Source organism: Dreissena polymorpha, chromosome 4 (genome assembly GCF_020536995.1).
Source record: "Dreissena polymorpha isolate Duluth1 chromosome 4, UMN_Dpol_1.0, whole genome shotgun sequence".
NCBI lineage: Eukaryota > Metazoa > Mollusca > Bivalvia > Myida > Dreissenidae > Dreissena > Dreissena polymorpha.
Window position 1 is genome coordinate 51,896,063 of NC_068358.1, and position 21,468 is coordinate 51,917,530.

Genomic DNA, 21,468 nt, shown 5'->3' on the forward strand with positions numbered 1-21,468 from the left:
GCATTTTAAACTTTGAGCATGGTGTCCGCTGTTTTTTTGTAAAGACAACATGCAAAATATTCTGTGTCAATGCGGCATGTGGGGGTATTCATCACGTCCGTGACAAAGCTCTAGTTTGTCGAGTTGTTGCAGGATGCAGACTTTGATACAAAACAACCCATGGACTGACGGACACACGGTAAACCTCATCTCCTCCAGCACCAGGGGATGTATAGTTTTGATCAGAATGTTAGTCCAAAGTTTTTATATTATTTAAGTAAAAGAAAGGTTCATCCTGATAAAAAGACAGATAAACATTAATTGAATTTATGTCAACATTTTTAGGCACATAATCATGAATTAACAATGTGTCTGTAGGTCACGGATTCCACACATTCAGCTTTTGTCTGAAAACTCCACTTTTGTCTTTAAAAACTAAACCAATACATGGAGGCGCATAGTTCACATGCAGGACTATATATGTATAGGTTTCAGTCTTCCAACAGCAATATGTTTTGAGTAACATGCAAAACAACAACACTTTATGCACATACATCAAGCCCAGACTACCCAGAATGCATCTCATATATTGACTACAAAGTATAACATTGAGCTCGACAGATAATGACTCTGCACTGTTCTTATTATTTTGTATTACTTGAAATGTGCTCCCATCATCTCTATGATCATGAAGCTGGCAAGTGAATTAGAGCACATAAGCAGTGCTTTATTAGATAGTAGTGTCTCTTTTTGTATGGTCGGTACATTATATTAAAATAATAGGACACATTTATATTTATACTAGGGATGCAAGAGGTTAACCAGTTAACCTACCGAAACGACCAGTTAACCGGTTACATTTCCCGGAAATGGTTAACATGGAAAAGATATTTGATTATGTTTTTTTTTCATGGAATAATTTGTACCAGTTTACTTTTTTCGTGTGACATACTGCCAACTTGTGCTGGCGACTAGTAAGAACAACATGCTGCACCATCGCCGGTAATAAATAACGTGTGAACAATCAATGTAATAAAGCAATTAATGAATACCTTTGTGATAACAAATAGTGGGTACATTTTGATAACTGACACTATTGGTCTTTTGACTCGCTAAAATTTAACTAGCGAACTCATACATGCCATACGTCCCGATCTCGGCGGGACAGTCCCGCTTTTGGGCCCTTTGTCCCGCCGTCCCGCCATGAGACGATTTGTCCCGACATTCGTAAAAAACGATGTAAGGTGTATAGGTTCCCAATAAAATTCGCTATTCAAGCTCTGTTTCGCTAACACTTAACACCGCTAATCCCTTTATTGCCCCCCAATTAACAATCCGATTCTACTTATCGTGTGTACCAGTGTTGTTTATGACACCTTATCAGCGATTTATCGGCTAATTATTGATTTCATCAGGCATTCACACCATGGTGGTCTTCCAGATAGTGGTCGCTTATTGCTATCGATAGTTTTATAATATTGAAATAAATGTTGAAAATGTGTTTATTTTGTATTTGTTTGAAACGGTTTACAAAACAATTGTTTTGTAAAATTAACGCTACGTCATAAATGAGTCTTTTACATTCAATGTTTAGTTCCAATATAGCGGGATATTCCGAATGTGCAATATACCAAAATCGCAACGAACAGTCCAATAAGTGATACCCATCCTGTCTAGTGTAATTGTAATAAAAACAACGAGGTGCTATGCATGACAGTTTGACCTTACTCCAATTAAGCTAAATACAACGAGGTGCTATGCATGACAGTTTGACCCTTCTCCAATTAAGCCGCGACAATTGACAAGTAACAAACTGCGCATGGACACATGCTTAAAAAAACATCGCAACAAACAGTAAAAGAGTTACCCATCTTGTCTTGTGTTATTGTAATAAAAACAACGTGTTGTTATTCATGACAGTTTGACACTACCCCAATACAGCGCCTGACAATTCACAATTCAGTTTAATCTGTGTATATAGGAAGAAAACAAAATACGAAAATACGGCCGCGCATTCCGTGTGTAACTGATGTAACTGTTCGGTAGATAGTGTACTGTAACCCGTACTTTCAGTCAATTGGATAGCCTCCCCTGCGTTAATGTTTGCCATTGGATTTAATCAACTTTAGGTCATAATACACTAAATAGTTTCCCTATATAATTCAATGTAAAAGCGACAACTTTGAGCGAAAATAAATGCAACATTTTGCACATAGAGACCCCCATAACCATACCTTTTCTTAAAGGCCATTCTAAGCGGAATCGATTTACGCAATAAAAAATATATGTCATGTACAATGCAAGAAAGAACTTGACACAAATCAAAATCGACTGTTTTTGCAACTTTTTTTTTCGGCCGTTTCTTAGTGGAATGTAACCTTTTCTAGTGCAATGGTTTACTATAGTCTTCACGTGTATCATATTTCAGGGATTCAGTAGTGAACACCTATTCATTCCCTACCATTATCTCCGCAAGATAACACCCGAATAATGGTAAAACGTGTAAAACATGCCTTCCTGTCAACTATGATATTTTTTTAGAGAGTACAGCCCTTCATGAAGCGATCATTTAGTGTATTGTAACCTATTAGACAACGTTTACTGTTAACATCGCGAAAAATAAGCACTTCTCGATACGTATAAACCTATTTTCTATGTGCATGCCAATTTTCAGACCGATCTTTCACGTAGAAATGCTTGAAAATGCATTTTATTATAACGCCTGATAAGCCATGTGGCTTTCGCGTTCGGAGCTTTGATTTATAACGGGCGTTCAGGCGTAAAACGATTACCCTAAGTAATTACAATCGGTCAAAATACTGGAATATTGTTACAAGCTATGTAGAAAAAGAAGTAAACAACTATTAAAACGTGTTCATGAGCTCTTTCAGCACAAATTGTTGCGATTTGAGATGCTCAAGACGAGTTTTTGTACGTTTTTTTTCTTATTTTCCTCTGAAAACGTATTTTCTTCTTAAAAACTCACGATGCTCCTTAAATTCGTGAAACAAACGCATTTATTCCGTGAAATTCGCCAAAACGCGTCATATCCCACTAAAAGAATGATGATTTTCTGTAAATACAGCTCCTTTGAGACTTGACCTGGTTTTGCGTTTAGGTCATAATACACTAAATAGTTTCCCTATATAATTCAATGTAAAAGCGACAACTTTGAGCGAAAATAAATGCAACATTTTGCACATAGAGACCCCCATAACCATACCTTTTCTTAAAGGCCATTCTAAGCGGAATCGATTTACGCAATAAAAAATATATGTCATGTACAATGCAAGAAAGAACTTGACACAAATCAAAATCGACTGTTTTTGCAACTTTTTTTTTCGGCCGTTTCTTAGTGGAATGTAACCTTTTCTAGTGCAATGGTTTACTATAGTCTTCACGTGTATCATATTTCAGGGATTCAGTAGTGAACACCTATTCATTCCCTACCATTATCTCCGCAAGATAACACCCGAATAATGGTAAAACGTGTAAAACATGCCTTCCTGTCAACTATGATATTTTTTTAGAGAGTACAGCCCTTCATGAAGCGATCATTTAGTGTATTGTAACCTATTAGACAACGTTTACTGTTAACATCGCGAAAAATAAGCACTTCTCGATACGTATAAACCTATTTTCTATGTGCATGCCAATTTTCAGACCGATCTTTCACGTAGAAATGCTTGAAAATGCATTTTATTATAACGCCTGATAAGCCATGTGGCTTTCGCGTTCGGAGCTTTGATTTATAACGGGCGTTCAGGCGTAAAACGATTACCCTAAGTAATTACAATCGGTCAAAATACTGGAATATTGTTACAAGCTATGTAGAAAAAGAAGTAAACAACTATTAAAACGTGTTCATGAGCTCTTTCAGCACAAATTGTTGCGATTTGAGATGCTCAAGACGAGTTTTTGTACGTTTTTTTTCTTATTTTCCTCTGAAAACGTATTTTCTTCTTAAAAACTCACGATGCTCCTTAAATTCGTGAAACAAACGCATTTATTCCGTGAAATTCGCCAAAACGCGTCATATCCCACTAAAAGAATGATGATTTTCTGTAAATACAGCTCCTTTGAGACTTGACCTGGTTTTGCGTTTAGGTCATAATACACTAAATAGTTTCCCTATATAATTCAATGTAAAAGCGACAACTTTGAGCGAAAATAAATGCAACATTTTGCACATAGAGACCCCCATAACCATACCTTTTCTTAAAGGCCATTCTAAGCGGAATCGATTTACGCAATAAAAAATATATGTCATGTACAATGCAAGAAAGAACTTGACACAAATCAAAATCGACTGTTTTTGCAACTTTTTTTTTCGGCCGTTTCTTAGTGGAATGTAACCTTTTCTAGTGCAATGGTTTACTATAGTCTTCACGTGTATCATATTTCAGGGATTCAGTAGTGAACACCTATTCATTCCCTACCATTATCTCCGCAAGATAACACCCGAATAATGGTAAAACGTGTAAAACATGCCTTCCTGTCAACTATGATATTTTTTTAGAGAGTACAGCCCTTCATGAAGCGATCATTTAGTGTATTGTAACCTATTAGACAACGTTTACTGTTAACATCGCGAAAAATAAGCACTTCTCGATACGTATAAACCTATTTTCTATGTGCATGCCAATTTTCAGACCGATCTTTCACGTAGAAATGCTTGAAAATGCATTTTATTATAACGCCTGATAAGCCATGTGGCTTTCGCGTTCGGAGCTTTGATTTATAACGGGCGTTCAGGCGTAAAACGATTACCCTAAGTAATTACAATCGGTCAAAATACTGGAATATTGTTACAAGCTATGTAGAAAAAGAAGTAAACAACTATTAAAACGTGTTCATGAGCTCTTTCAGCACAAATTGTTGCGATTTGAGATGCTCAAGACGAGTTTTTGTACGTTTTTTTTCTTATTTTCCTCTGAAAACGTATTTTCTTCTTAAAAACTCACGATGCTCCTTAAATTCGTGAAACAAACGCATTTATTCCGTGAAATTCGCCAAAACGCGTCATATCCCACTAAAAGAATGATGATTTTCTGTAAATACAGCTCCTTTGAGACTTGACCTGGTTTTGCGTTTATTAGACAACGTTTACTGTTAACATCGCGAAAAATAAGCACTTCTCGATACGTATAAACCTATTTTCTATGTGCATGCCAATTTTCAGACCGATCTTTCACGTAGAAATGCTTGAAAATGCATTTTATTATAACGCCTGATAAGCCATGTGGCTTTCGCGTTCGGAGCTTTGATTTATAACGGGCGTTCAGGCGTAAAACGATTACCCTAAGTAATTACAATCGGTCAAAATACTGGAATATTGTTACAAGCTATGTAGAAAAAGAAGTAAACAACTATTAAAACGTGTTCATGAGCTCTTTCAGCACAAATTGTTGCGATTTGAGATGCTCAAGACGAGTTTTTGTACGTTTTTTTTCTTATTTTCCTCTGAAAACGTATTTTCTTCTTAAAAACTCACGATGCTCCTTAAATTCGTGAAACAAACGCATTTATTCCGTGAAATTCGCCAAAACGCGTCATATCCCACTAAAAGAATGATGATTTTCTGTAAATACAGCTCCTTTGAGACTTGACCTGGTTTTGCGTTTAGGTCATAATACACTAAATAGTTTCCCTATATAATTCAATGTAAAAGCGACAACTTTGAGCGAAAATAAATGCAACATTTTGCACATAGAGACCCCCATAACCATACCTTTTCTTAAAGGCCATTCTAAGCGGAATCGATTTACGCAATAAAAAATATATGTCATGTACAATGCAAGAAAGAACTTGACACAAATCAAAATCGACTGTTTTTGCAACTTTTTTTTTCGGCCGTTTCTTAGTGGAATGTAACCTTTTCTAGTGCAATGGTTTACTATAGTCTTCACGTGTATCATATTTCAGGGATTCAGTAGTGAACACCTATTCATTCCCTACCATTATCTCCGCAAGATAACACCCGAATAATGGTAAAACGTGTAAAACATGCCTTCCTGTCAACTATGATATTTTTTTAGAGAGTACAGCCCTTCATGAAGCGATCATTTAGTGTATTGTAACCTATTAGACAACGTTTACTGTTAACATCGCGAAAAATAAGCACTTCTCGATACGTATAAACCTATTTTCTATGTGCATGCCAATTTTCAGACCGATCTTTCACGTAGAAATGCTTGAAAATGCATTTTATTATAACGCCTGATAAGCCATGTGGCTTTCGCGTTCGGAGCTTTGATTTATAACGGGCGTTCAGGCGTAAAACGATTACCCTAAGTAATTACAATCGGTCAAAATACTGGAATATTGTTACAAGCTATGTAGAAAAAGAAGTAAACAACTATTAAAACGTGTTCATGAGCTCTTTCAGCACAAATTGTTGCGATTTGAGATGCTCAAGACGAGTTTTTGTACGTTTTTTTTCTTATTTTCCTCTGAAAACGTATTTTCTTCTTAAAAACTCACGATGCTCCTTAAATTCGTGAAACAAACGCATTTATTCCGTGAAATTCGCCAAAACGCGTCATATCCCACTAAAAGAATGATGATTTTCTGTAAATACAGCTCCTTTGAGACTTGACCTGGTTTTGCGTTTATTAGACAACGTTTACTGTTAACATCGCGAAAAATAAGCACTTCTCGATACGTATAAACCTATTTTCTATGTGCATGCCAATTTTCAGACCGATCTTTCACGTAGAAATGCTTGAAAATGCATTTTATTATAACGCCTGATAAGCCATGTGGCTTTCGCGTTCGGAGCTTTGATTTATAACGGGCGTTCAGGCGTAAAACGATTACCCTAAGTAATTACAATCGGTCAAAATACTGGAATATTGTTACAAGCTATGTAGAAAAAGAAGTAAACAACTATTAAAACGTGTTCATGAGCTCTTTCAGCACAAATTGTTGCGATTTGAGATGCTCAAGACGAGTTTTTGTACGTTTTTTTTTCTTATTTTCCTCTGAAAACGTATTTTCTTCTTAAAAAACACGATGCTCCTTAAATTCGTGAAACAAACGCATTTATTCCGTGAAATTCGCCAAAACGCGTCATATCCCACTAAAAGAATGATGATTTTCTGTAAATACAGCTCCTTTGAGACTTGACCTGGTTTTGCGTTTAGGTCATAATACACTAAATAGTTTCCCTATATAATTCAATGTAAAAGCGACAACTTTGAGCGAAAATAAATGCAACATTTTGCACATAGAGACCCCCATAACCATACCTTTTCTTAAAGGCCATTCTAAGCGGAATCGATTTACGCAATAAAAAATATATGTCATGTACAATGCAAGAAAGAACTTGACACAAATCAAAATCGACTGTTTTTGCAACTTTTTTTTTCGGCCGTTTCTTAGTGGAATGTAACCTTTTCTAGTGCAATGGTTTACTATAGTCTTCACGTGTATCATATTTCAGGGATTCAGTAGTGAACACCTATTCATTCCCTACCATTATCTCCGCAAGATAACACCCGAATAATGGTAAAACGTGTAAAACATGCCTTCCTGTCAACTATGATATTTTTTAGAGAGTACAGCCCTTCATGAAGCGATCATTTAGTGTATTGTAACCTATTAGACAACGTTTACTGTTAACATCGCGAAAAATAAGCACTTCTCGATACGTATAAACCTATTTTCTATGTGCATGCCAATTTTCAGACCGATCTTTCACGTAGAAATGCTTGAAAATGCATTTTATTATAACGCCTGATAAGCCATGTGGCTTTCGCGTTCGGAGCTTTGATTTATAACGGGCGTTCAGGCGTAAAACGATTACCCTAAGTAATTACAATCGGTCAAAATACTGGAATATTGTTACAAGCTATGTAGAAAAAGAAGTAAACAACTATTAAAACGTGTTCATGAGCTCTTTCAGCACAAATTGTTGCGATTTGAGATGCTCAAGACGAGTTTTTGTACGTTTTTTTTCTTATTTTCCTCTGAAAACGTATTTTCTTCTTAAAAACTCACGATGCTCCTTAAATTCGTGAAACAAACGCATTTATTCCGTGAAATTCGCCAAAACGCGTCATATCCCACTAAAAGAATGATGATTTTCTGTAAATACAGCTCCTTTGAGACTTGACCTGGTTTTGCGTTTAGGTCATAATACACTAAATAGTTTCCCTATATAATTCAATGTAAAAGCGACAACTTTGAGCGAAAATAAATGCAACATTTTGCACATAGAGACCCCCATAACCATACCTTTTCTTAAAGGCCATTCTAAGCGGAATCGATTTACGCAATAAAAAATATATGTCATGTACAATGCAAGAAAGAACTTGACACAAATCAAAATCGACTGTTTTTGCAACTTTTTTTTTCGGCCGTTTCTTAGTGGAATGTAACCTTTTCTAGTGCAATGGTTTACTATAGTCTTCACGTGTATCATATTTCAGGGATTCAGTAGTGAACACCTATTCATTCCCTACCATTATCTCCGCAAGATAACACCCGAATAATGGTAAAACGTGTAAAACATGCCTTCCTGTCAACTATGATATTTTTTTAGAGAGTACAGCCCTTCATGAAGCGATCATTTAGTGTATTGTAACCTATTAGACAACGTTTACTGTTAACATCGCGAAAAATAAGCACTTCTCGATACGTATAAACCTATTTTCTATGTGCATGCCAATTTTCAGACCGATCTTTCACGTAGAAATGCTTGAAAATGCATTTTATTATAACGCCTGATAAGCCATGTGGCTTTCGCGTTCGGAGCTTTGATTTATAACGGGCGTTCAGGCGTAAAACGATTACCCTAAGTAATTACAATCGGTCAAAATACTGGAATATTGTTACAAGCTATGTAGAAAAAGAAGTAAACAACTATTAAAACGTGTTCATGAGCTCTTTCAGCACAAATTGTTGCGATTTGAGATGCTCAAGACGAGTTTTTGTACGTTTTTTTTCTTATTTTCCTCTGAAAACGTATTTTCTTCTTAAAAACTCACGATGCTCCTTAAATTCGTGAAACAAACGCATTTATTCCGTGAAATTCGCCAAAACGCGTCATATCCCACTAAAAGAATGATGATTTTCTGTAAATACAGCTCCTTTGAGACTTGACCTGGTTTTGCGTTATTAGACAACGTTTACTGTTAACATCGCGAAAAATAAGCACTTCTCGATACGTATAAATCTATTTTCTATGTGCATGCCAATTTTCAGACCGATCTTTCACGTAGAAATGCTTGAAAATGCATTTTATTATAACGCCTGATAAGCCATGTGGCTTTCGCGTTCGGAGCTTTGATTTATAACGGGCGTTCAGGCGTAAAACGATTACCCTAAGTAATTACAATCGGTCAAAATACTGGAATATTGTTACAAGCTATGTAGAAAAAGAAGTAAACAACTATTAAAACGTGTTCATGAGCTCTTTCAGCACAAATTGTTGCGATTTGAGATGCTCAAGACGAGTTTTTGTACGTTTTTTTTCTTATTTTCCTCTGAAAACGTATTTTCTTCTTAAAAACTCACGATGCTCCTTAAATTCGTGAAACAAACGCATTTATTCCGTGAAATTCGCCAAAACGCGTCATATCCCACTAAAAGAATGATGATTTTCTGTAAATACAGCTCCTTTGAGACTTGACCTGGTTTTGCGTTTAGGTCATAATACACTAAATAGTTTCCCTATATAATTCAATGTAAAAGCGACAACTTTGAGCGAAAATAAATGCAACATTTTGCACATAGAGACCCCCATAACCATACCTTTTCTTAAAGGCCATTCTAAGCGGAATCGATTTATGCAATAAAAAATATATGTCATGTACAATGCAAGAAAGAACTTGACACAAATCAAAATCGACTGTTTTTGCAACTTTTTTTTTCGGCCGTTTCTTAGTGGAATGTAACCTTTTCTAGTGCAATGGTTTACTATAGTCTTCACGTGTATCATATTTCAGGGATTCAGTAGTGAACACCTATTCATTCCCTACCATTATCTCCGCAAGATAACACCCGAATAATGGTAAAACGTGTAAAACATGCCTTCCTGTCAACTATGATATTTTTTTAGAGAGTACAGCCCTTCATGAAGCGATCATTTAGTGTATTGTAACCTATTAGACAACGTTTACTGTTAACATCGCGAAAAATAAGCACTTCTCGATACGTATAAACCTATTTTCTATGTGCATGCCAATTTTCAGACCGATCTTTCACGTAGAAATGCTTGAAAATGCATTTTATTATAACGCCTGATAAGCCATGTGGCTTTCGCGTTCGGAGCTTTGATTTATAACGGGCGTTCAGGCGTAAAACGATTACCCTAAGTAATTACAATCGGTCAAAATACTGGAATATTGTTACAAGCTATGTAGAAAAAGAAGTAAACAACTATTAAAACGTGTTCATGAGCTCTTTCAGCACAAATTGTTGCGATTTGAGATGCTCAAGACGAGTTTTTGTACGTTTTTTTTCTTATTTTCCTCTGAAAACGTATTTTCTTCTTAAAAACTCACGATGCTCCTTAAATTCGTGAAACAAACGCATTTATTCCGTGAAATTCGCCAAAACGCGTCATATCCCACTAAAAGAATGATGATTTTCTGTAAATACAGCTCCTTTGAGACTTGACCTGGTTTTGCGTTTAGGTCATAATACACTAAATAGTTTCCCTATATAATTCAATGTAAAAGCGACAACTTTGAGCGAAAATAAATGCAACATTTTGCACATAGAGACCCCCATAACCATACCTTTTCTTAAAGGCCATTCTAAGCGGAATCGATTTACGCAATAAAAAATATATGTCATGTACAATGCAAGAAAGAACTTGACACAAATCAAAATCGACTGTTTTTGCAACTTTTTTTTTCGGCCGTTTCTTAGTGGAATGTAACCTTTTCTAGTGCAATGGTTTACTATAGTCTTCACGTGTATCATATTTCAGGGATTCAGTAGTGAACACCTATTCATTCCCTACCATTATCTCCGCAAGATAACACCCGAATAATGGTAAAACGTGTAAAACATGCCTTCCTGTCAACTATGATATTTTTTTAGAGAGTACAGCCCTTCATGAAGCGATCATTTAGTGTATTGTAACCTATTAGACAACGTTTACTGTTAACATCGCGAAAAATAAGCACTTCTCGATACGTATAAACCTATTTTCTATGTGCATGCCAATTTTCAGACCGATCTTTCACGTAGAAATGCTTGAAAATGCATTTTATTATAACGCCTGATAAGCCATGTGGCTTTCGCGTTCGGAGCTTTGATTTATAACGGGCGTTCAGGCGTAAAACGATTACCCTAAGTAATTACAATCGGTCAAAATACTGGAATATTGTTACAAGCTATGTAGAAAAAGAAGTAAACAACTATTAAAACGTGTTCATGAGCTCTTTCAGCACAAATTGTTGCGATTTGAGATGCTCAAGACGAGTTTTTGTACGTTTTTTTTCTTATTTTCCTCTGAAAACGTATTTTCTTCTTAAAAACTCACGATGCTCCTTAAATTCGTGAAACAAACGCATTTATTCCGTGAAATTCGCCAAAACGCGTCATATCCCACTAAAAGAATGATGATTTTCTGTAAATACAGCTCCTTTGAGACTTGACCTGGTTTTGCGTTTAGGTCATAATACACTAAATAGTTTCCCTATATAATTCAATGTAAAAGCGACAACTTTGAGCGAAAATAAATGCAACATTTTGCACATAGAGACCCCCATAACCATACCTTTTCTTAAAGGCCATTCTAAGCGGAATCGATTTATGCAATAAAAAATATATGTCATGTACAATGCAAGAAAGAACTTGACACAAATCAAAATCGACTGTTTTTGCAACTTTTTTTTTCGGCCGTTTCTTAGTGGAATGTAACCTTTTCTAGTGCAATGGTTTACTATAGTCTTCACGTGTATCATATTTCAGGGATTCAGTAGTGAACACCTATTCATTCCCTACCATTATCTCCGCAAGATAACACCCGAATAATGGTAAAACGTGTAAAACATGCCTTCCTGTCAACTATGATATTTTTTTAGAGAGTACAGCCCTTCATGAAGCGATCATTTAGTGTATTGTAACCTATTAGACAACGTTTACTGTTAACATCGCGAAAAATAAGCACTTCTCGATACGTATAAACCTATTTTCTATGTGCATGCCAATTTTCAGACCGATCTTTCACGTAGAAATGCTTGAAAATGCATTTTATTATAACGCCTGATAAGCCATGTGGCTTTCGCGTTCGGAGCTTTGATTTATAACGGGCGTTCAGGCGTAAAACGATTACCCTAAGTAATTACAATCGGTCAAAATACTGGAATATTGTTACAAGCTATGTAGAAAAAGAAGTAAACAACTATTAAAACGTGTTCATGAGCTCTTTCAGCACAAATTGTTGCGATTTGAGATGCTCAAGACGAGTTTTTGTACGTTTTTTTTCTTATTTTCCTCTGAAAACGTATTTTCTTCTTAAAAACTCACGATGCTCCTTAAATTCGTGAAACAAACGCATTTATTCCGTGAAATTCGCCAAAACGCGTCATATCCCACTAAAAGAATGATGATTTTCTGTAAATACAGCTCCTTTGAGACTTGACCTGGTTTTGCGTTTATTAGACAACGTTTACTGTTAACATCGCGAAAAATAAGCACTTCTCGATACGTATAAACCTATTTTCTATGTGCATGCCAATTTTCAGACCGATCTTTCACGTAGAAATGCTTGAAAATGCATTTTATTATAACGCCTGATAAGCCATGTGGCTTTCGCGTTCGGAGCTTTGATTTATAACGGGCGTTCAGGCGTAAAACGATTACCCTAAGTAATTACAATCGGTCAAAATACTGGAATATTGTTACAAGCTATGTAGAAAAAGAAGTAAACAACTATTAAAACGTGTTCATGAGCTCTTTCAGCACAAATTGTTGCGATTTGAGATGCTCAAGACGAGTTTTTGTACGTTTTTTTTTCTTATTTTCCTCTGAAAACGTATTTTCTTCTTAAAAACTCACGATGCTCCTTAAATTCGTGAAACAAACGCATTTATTCCGTGAAATTCGCCAAAACGCGTCATATCCCACTAAAAGAATGATGATTTTCTGTAAATACAGCTCCTTTGAGACTTGACCTGGTTTTGCGTTTAGGTCATAATACACTAAATAGTTTCCCTATATAATTCAATGTAAAAGCGACAACTTTGAGCGAAAATAAATGCAACATTTTGCACATAGAGACCCCCATAACCATACCTTTTCTTAAAGGCCATTCTAAGCGGAATCGATTTATGCAATAAAAAATATATGTCATGTACAATGCAAGAAAGAACTTGACACAAATCAAAATCGACTGTTTTTGCAACTTTTTTTTTCGGCCGTTTCTTAGTGGAATGTAACCTTTTCTAGTGCAATGGTTTACTATAGTCTTCACGTGTATCATATTTCAGGGATTCAGTAGTGAACACCTATTCATTCCCTACCATTATCTCCGCAAGATAACACCCGAATAATGGTAAAACGTGTAAAACATGCCTTCCTGTCAACTATGATATTTTTTTAGAGAGTACAGCCCTTCATGAAGCGATCATTTAGTGTATTGTAACCTATTAGACAACGTTTACTGTTAACATCGCGAAAAATAAGCACTTCTCGATACGTATAAACCTATTTTCTATGTGCATGCCAATTTTCAGACCGATCTTTCACGTAGAAATGCTTGAAAATGCATTTTATTATAACGCCTGATAAGCCATGTGGCTTTCGCGTTCGGAGCTTTGATTTATAACGGGCGTTCAGGCGTAAAACGATTACCCTAAGTAATTACAATCGGTCAAAATACTGGAATATTGTTACAAGCTATGTAGAAAAAGAAGTAAACAACTATTAAAACGTGTTCATGAGCTCTTTCAGCACAAATTGTTGCGATTTGAGATGCTCAAGACGAGTTTTTGTACGTTTTTTTTCTTATTTTCCTCTGAAAACGTATTTTCTTCTTAAAAACTCACGATGCTCCTTAAATTCGTGAAACAAACGCATTTATTCCGTGAAATTCGCCAAAACGCGTCATATCCCACTAAAAGAATGATGATTTTCTGTAAATACAGCTCCTTTGAGACTTGACCTGGTTTTGCGTTTAGGTCATAATACACTAAATAGTTTCCCTATATAATTCAATGTAAAAGCGACAACTTTGAGCGAAAATAAATGCAACATTTTGCACATAGAGACCCCCATAACCATACCTTTTCTTAAAGGCCATTCTAAGCGGAATCGATTTATGCAATAAAAAATATATGTCATGTACAATGCAAGAAAGAACTTGACACAAATCAAAATCGACTGTTTTTGCAACTTTTTTTTTTCGGCCGTTTCTTAGTGGAATGTAACCTTTTCTAGTGCAATGGTTTACTATAGTCTTCACGTGTATCATATTTCAGGGATTCAGTAGTGAACACCTATTCATTCCCTACCATTATCTCCGCAAGATAACACCCGAATAATGGTAAAACGTGTAAAACATGCCTTCCTGTCAACTATGATATTTTTTTAGAGAGTACAGCCCTTCATGAAGCGATCATTTAGTGTATTGTAACCTATTAGACAACGTTTACTGTTAACATCGCGAAAAATAAGCACTTCTCGATACGTATAAACCTATTTTCTATGTGCATGCCAATTTTCAGACCGATCTTTCACGTAGAAATGCTTGAAAATGCATTTTATTATAACGCCTGATAAGCCATGTGGCTTTCGCGTTCGGAGCTTTGATTTATAACGGGCGTTCAGGCGTAAAACGATTACCCTAAGTAATTACAATCGGTCAAAATACTGGAATATTGTTACAAGCTATGTAGAAAAAGAAGTAAACAACTATTAAAACGTGTTCATGAGCTCTTTCAGCACAAATTGTTGCGATTTGAGATGCTCAAGACGAGTTTTTGTACGTTTTTTTTCTTATTTTCCTCTGAAAACGTATTTTCTTCTTAAAAACTCACGATGCTCCTTAAATTCGTGAAACAAACGCATTTATTCCGTGAAATTCGCCAAAACGCGTCATATCCCACTAAAAGAATGATGATTTTCTGTAAATACAGCTCCTTTGAGACTTGACCTGGTTTTGCGTTTAGGTCATAATACACTAAATAGTTTCCCTATATAATTCAATGTAAAAGCGACAACTTTGAGCGAAAATAAATGCAACATTTTGCACATAGAGACCCCCATAACCATACCTTTTCTTAAAGGCCATTCTAAGCGGAATCGATTTATGCAATAAAAAATATATGTCATGTACAATGCAAGAAAGAACTTGACACAAATCAAAATCGACTGTTTTTGCAACTTTTTTTTTCGGCCGTTTCTTAGTGGAATGTAACCTTTTCTAGTGCAATGGTTTACTATAGTCTTCACGTGTATCATATTTCAGGGATTCAGTAGTGAACACCTATTCATTCCCTACCATTATCTCCGCAAGATAACACCCGAATAATGGTAAAACGTGTAAAACATGCCTTCCTGTCAACTATGATATTTTTTTAGAGAGTACAGCCCTTCATGAAGCGATCATTTAGTGTATTGTAACCTATTAGACAACGTTTACTGTTAACATCGCGAAAAATAAGCACTTCTCGATACGTATAAACCTATTTTCTATGTGCATGCCAATTTTCAGACCGATCTTTCACGTAGAAATGCTTGAAAATGCATTTTATTATAACGCCTGATAAGCCATGTGGCTTTCGCGTTCGGAGCTTTGATTTATAACGGGCGTTCAGGCGTAAAACGATTACCCTAAGTAATTACAATCGGTCAAAATACTGGAATATTGTTACAAGCTATGTAGAAAAAGAAGTAAACAACTATTAAAACGTGTTCATGAGCTCTTTCAGCACAAATTGTTGCGATTTGAGATGCTCAAGACGAGTTTTTGTACGTTTTTTTTCTTATTTTCCTCTGAAAACGTATTTTCTTCTTAAAAACTCACGATGCTCCTTAAATTCGTGAAACAAACGCATTTATTCCGTGAAATTCGCCAAAACGCGTCATATCCCACTAAAAGAATGATGATTTTCTGTAAATACAGCTCCTTTGAGACTTGACCTGGTTTTGCGTTTAGGTCATAATACACTAAATAGTTTCCCTATATAATTCAATGTAAAAGCGACAACTTTGAGCGAAAATAAATGCAACATTTTGCACATAGAGACCCCCATAACCATACCTTTTCTTAAAGGCCATTCTAAGCGGAATCGATTTATGCAATAAAAAATATATGTCATGTACAATGCAAGAAAGAACTTGACACAAATCAAAATCGACTGTTTTTGCAACTTTTTTTTTCGGCCGTTTCTTAGTGGAATGTAACCTTTTCTAGTGCAATGGTTTACTATAGTCTTCACGTGTATCATATTTCAGGGATTCAGTAGTGAACACCTATTCATTCCCTACCATTATCTCCGCAAGATAACACCCGAATAATGGTAAAACGTGTAAAACATGCCTTCCTGTCAACTATGATATTTTTTTAGAGAGTACAGCCCTTCATGAAGCGATCATTTAGTGTATTGTAACCTATTAGACAACGTTTACTGTTAACATCGCGAAAAATAAGCACTTCTCGATACGTATAAACCTATTTTCTATGTGCATGCCAATTTTCAGACCGATCTTTCACGTAGAAATGCTTGAAAATGCATTTTATTATAACGCCTGATAAGCCATGTGGCTTTCGCGTTCGGAGCTTTGATTTATAACGGGCGTTCAGGCGTAAAACGATTACCCTAAGTAATTACAATCGGTCAAAATACTGGAATATTGTTACAAGCTATGTAGAAAAAGAAGTAAACAACTATTAAAACGTGTTCATGAGCTCTTTCAGCACAAATTGTTGCGATTTGAGATGCTCAAGACGAGTTTTTGTACGTTTTTTTTTCTTATTTTCCTCTGAAAACGTATTTTCTTCTTAAAAACTCACGATTGCTCCTTAAATTCGTGAAACAAACGCATTTATTCCGTGAAATTCGCCAAAACGCGTCATATCCCACTAAAAGAATGATGATTTTCTGTAAATACAGCTCCTTTGAGACTTGACCTGGTTTTGCGTTTAGGTCATAATACACTAAATAGTTTCCCTATATAATTCAATGTAAAAGCGACAACTTTGAGCGAAAATAAATGCAACATTTTGCACATAGAGACCCCCATAACCATACCTTTTCTTAAAGGCCATTCTAAGCGGAATCGATTTATGCAATAAAAATATATGTCATGTACAATGCAAGAAAGAACTTGACACAAATCAAAATCGACTGTTTTTGCAACTTTTTTTTTCGGCCGTTTCTTAGTGGAATGTAACCTTTTCTAGTGCAATGGTTTACTATAGTCTTCACGTGTATCATATTTCAGGGATTCAGTAGTGAACACCTATTCATTCCCTACCATTATCTCCGCAAGATAACACCCGAATAATGGTAAAACGTGTAAAACATGCCTTCCTGTCAACTATGATATTTTTTTAGAGAGTACAGCCCTTCATGAAGCGATCATTTAGTGTATTGTAACCTATTAGACAACGTTTACTGTTAACATCGCGAAAAATAAGCACTTCTCGATACGTATAAACCTATTTTCTATGTGCATGCCAATTTTCAGACCGATCTTTCACGTAGAAATGCTTGAAAATGCATTTTATTATAACGCCTGATAAGCCATGTGGCTTTCGCGTTCGGAGCTTTGATTTATAACGGGCGTTCAGGCGTAAAACGATTACCCTAAGTAATTACAATCGGTCAAAATACTGGAATATTGTTACAAGCTATGTAGAAAAAGAAGTAAACAACTATTAAAACGTGTTCATGAGCTCTTCTTCAGCACAAATTGTTGCGATTTGAGATGCTCAAGACGAGTTTTTGTACGTTTTTTTCTTATTTTCCTCTGAAAACGTATTTTCTTCTAAAAACTCACGATGCTCCTTAAATTCGTGAAACAAACGCATTTATTTCCGTGAAATTCGCCAAAACGCTTCATATCCCACTAAAGAATGATGATTTTCTGTAAATACAGCTCCTTTGAGACTTGACCTGGTTTGCGTTTATTAGACAAACGTTTACTGTAACATCGCGAAAAATAAGCACTTCTCGATACGTTATAAACCTATTTTCTATGTGCATGCCAATTTCAGACCGATCTTTCACGTAGAAATGCTTGAAATGCATTTTATTATAAACGCCTGATAAGCCAGTGTGGCTTTCGCGTTCGGAGCTTTGATTTAGAACGGCGTTCAGGCGTAAAACGATTACCCTAAGTAATTACAATCGGTCAAAATACTGGAATATTGTTACAAGCTATGTAGAAAAAGAAGTAAACAACTATTAAAACGTGTTCATGAGCTCTTTCAGCACAAATTGTTGCGATTTGAGATGCTCACAGACGAGTTTTTGTACGTTTTTTTTCTTATTTTACCTCTGAAAACGTATTTTCTTCTTAAAAACTCACGATGCTCCTTAAATTCGTGAAACAAACGCATTTATTCCGTGAAATTCGCCAAAACGCGTCATATCCCACTAAAAGAATGATGATTTTCTGTAAATACAGCTCCTTTGAGACTTGACCTGGTTTTGCGTTTAGGTCATAATACACTAAATAGTTTCCCTATATAATTCAATGTAAAAGCGACAACTTTGAGCGAAAATAAATGCAACATTTTGCACATAGAGACCCCCATAACCATACCTTTTCTTAAAGGCCATTCTAAGCGGAATCGATTTATGCAATAAAAAATATATGTCATGTACAATGCAAGAAAGAACTTGACACAAATCAAAATCGACTGTTTTTGCAACTTTTTTTTTCGGCCGTTTCTTAGTGGAATGTAACCTTTTCTAGTGCAATGGTTTACTATAGTCTTCACGTGTATCATATTTCAGGGATTCAGTAGTGAACACCTATTCATTCCCTACCATTATCTCCGCAAGATAACACCCGAATAATGGTAAAACGTGTAAAACATGCCTTCCTGTCAACTATGATATTTTTTTAGAGAGTACAGGCCCTTCATGAAGCGATCATTTAGTGTATTGTAACCTATTAGACAACGTTTACTGTTAACATCGCGAAAAATAAGCACTTCTCGATACGTATAAAACCTATTTTCTATGTGCATGCCAATTTTCAGACCGATCTTTCACGTAGAAATGCTTGAAAATGCATTTTATTATAACGCCTGATAAGCCATGTGGCTTTCGCGTTCGAGCTTTGATTTATAACGGGCGTTCAGGCGTAAAACGATTACCCTAAGTAATTACAATCGGTCAAAATACTGGAATATTGTTACAAGCTATGTAGAAAAAGAAGTAAACAACTATAAAACGTGTTCATGAGCTCTTTCAGCACAAATTGTTGCGATTTGAGATGCTCAAGACGAGTTTTTGTACGTTTTTTTTTCTTATTTTCCTCTGAAAAACGTATTTTCTTCTTAAAAACTCACGATGCTCCTTAATTCGTGAAACAAACGCATTTATTCCGTGAAATTCGCCAAAACGCGTCATATCCCACTAAAAGAATGATGATTTTCTGTAAATACAGCTCCTTTGAGACTTGACCTGGTTTTGCGTTTAGGTCATAATACACTAAATAGTTTCCCTATATAATTCAATGTAAAAGCGACAACTTTGAGCGAAAATAAATGCAACATTTTGCACATAGAGACCCCCATAACCATACCTTTTCTTAAAGGCCATTCTAAGCGGAATCGATTTACGCAATAAAAATATATGTCATGTACAATGCAAGAAAGAACTTGACACAAATCAAATCGACTGTTTTTGCAAACTTTTTTTTTCGGCCGTTTCTTAGTGGAATGTAACCTTTTCTAGTGCAATGGTTTACTATAGTCTTCACGTGTATCATATTTCAGGGATTCAGTAGTGAACACCTATTCATTCCCTACCATTATCTCCGCAAGATAACACCCGAATAATGGTAAAACGGTGTAAAACATGCCTTCCTGTCAACTATGATATTTTTTTAGAGAGTACAGCCCTTCATGAAGCGATCATTTAGTGTATTGTAACCTATTAGACAACGTTTACTGTTAACATCGCGAAAAAATAAGCACTTGCTCGATACGTATAAACCTATTTTCTATGTGCATGCCAATTTTCAGACCGATCTTTCACGTAGAAATGCTTGAAAATGCATTTTATTATAACGCCTGATAAGCCATGTGGCTTTCGCGTTCGGAGCTTTGATTTATAACGGGCGGTTCAGGCCGTAAAACGATTACCCTAAGTATTACAATCGGTCAAAATACTGGAATATTGTTACAAGCTATGTAGAAAAAGAAGTAAACAACTAATAAAACGTGTTCATGAGCTCTTTCAGCACAATTGTTGCGAGTTGAGATGCTCAAGACGAGTTTTGTACGTTTTTTCTTATTTTCCTCTGAAAGACGTATTTCTTCTTAAAAACTCACGATGGCTCCTTAATTCGTGAAACAAACGCATTTATTCCGTGAAATTCGCCAAAACGCGTCATATCCCACTAAAAGAATGATGATTTCTGTAAATACAGCTCCTTGAGACTTGACTGGTTTTGCGTTTATTAGACAAACGTTTTACTGTTCACATCGCGAAAAATAAGCACTTCTCGATACGTTATAAACCTATTTTCTATCTTTCTAGGTGCATGCCAATTTTTCAGACCGATCTTTCACGTAGAAATGCTTGAAAATGCATTTTATTTATAACGCCTGATAAGCCATGTGGCTTTCGCGTTCGGAGCTTTGATTTATAACGGGCGTTCAGGCGTAAAACGATTACCCTAAGTAATTACAATTCGGTCAAAATACTGGAATATTGTTACAAGCTATGTAGAAAAGAAGTAAACAACTATTAAAACGTGTTTCATGAGCTCTTTCAGCACAAATTGTTGCGATTTGAGATGCTCACAGACGAGTTTTTGTACGTTTTTTTTTCTTATTTTCCTCTGAAAACGTATTTTCTTCTTAAAAACTCACGATGCTCCTTAAATTCGTGAAACAAACGCATTTATTATCGACCGTGAAATTCGCCCAAAACGCGTCATATCCCACTAAAAGAATGATGATTTTCTGTAAATACAGCTCCCTTTGAGACTTGACCTGGTTTGCGTTTAGGTCATAATACACTAAATAGTTTCCCTATATAATTCATGTAAAAGCGACAACTTTGAGCGAAAATAAATGCAACATTTTGCACATAGAGACCCCCATACCATACCTTTTTCTTAAAGGCCATTCTAAGCGAATCGATTATTCAATAAAAATATATGTCATGTACAATGCAAGAAAGAACTTGACAAAATCAAAATCGACTGTTTTTGCAACTTTTTTTTTCGGCGCCGTTTCTTAGTGAATGTAACCTTTTCTCTAGTGGCAATGGTTACTATAAGTCTTCACGTGTATCATATTTCAGGGATTCAGTAGTGAACACCTATTCATTCCCTACCATT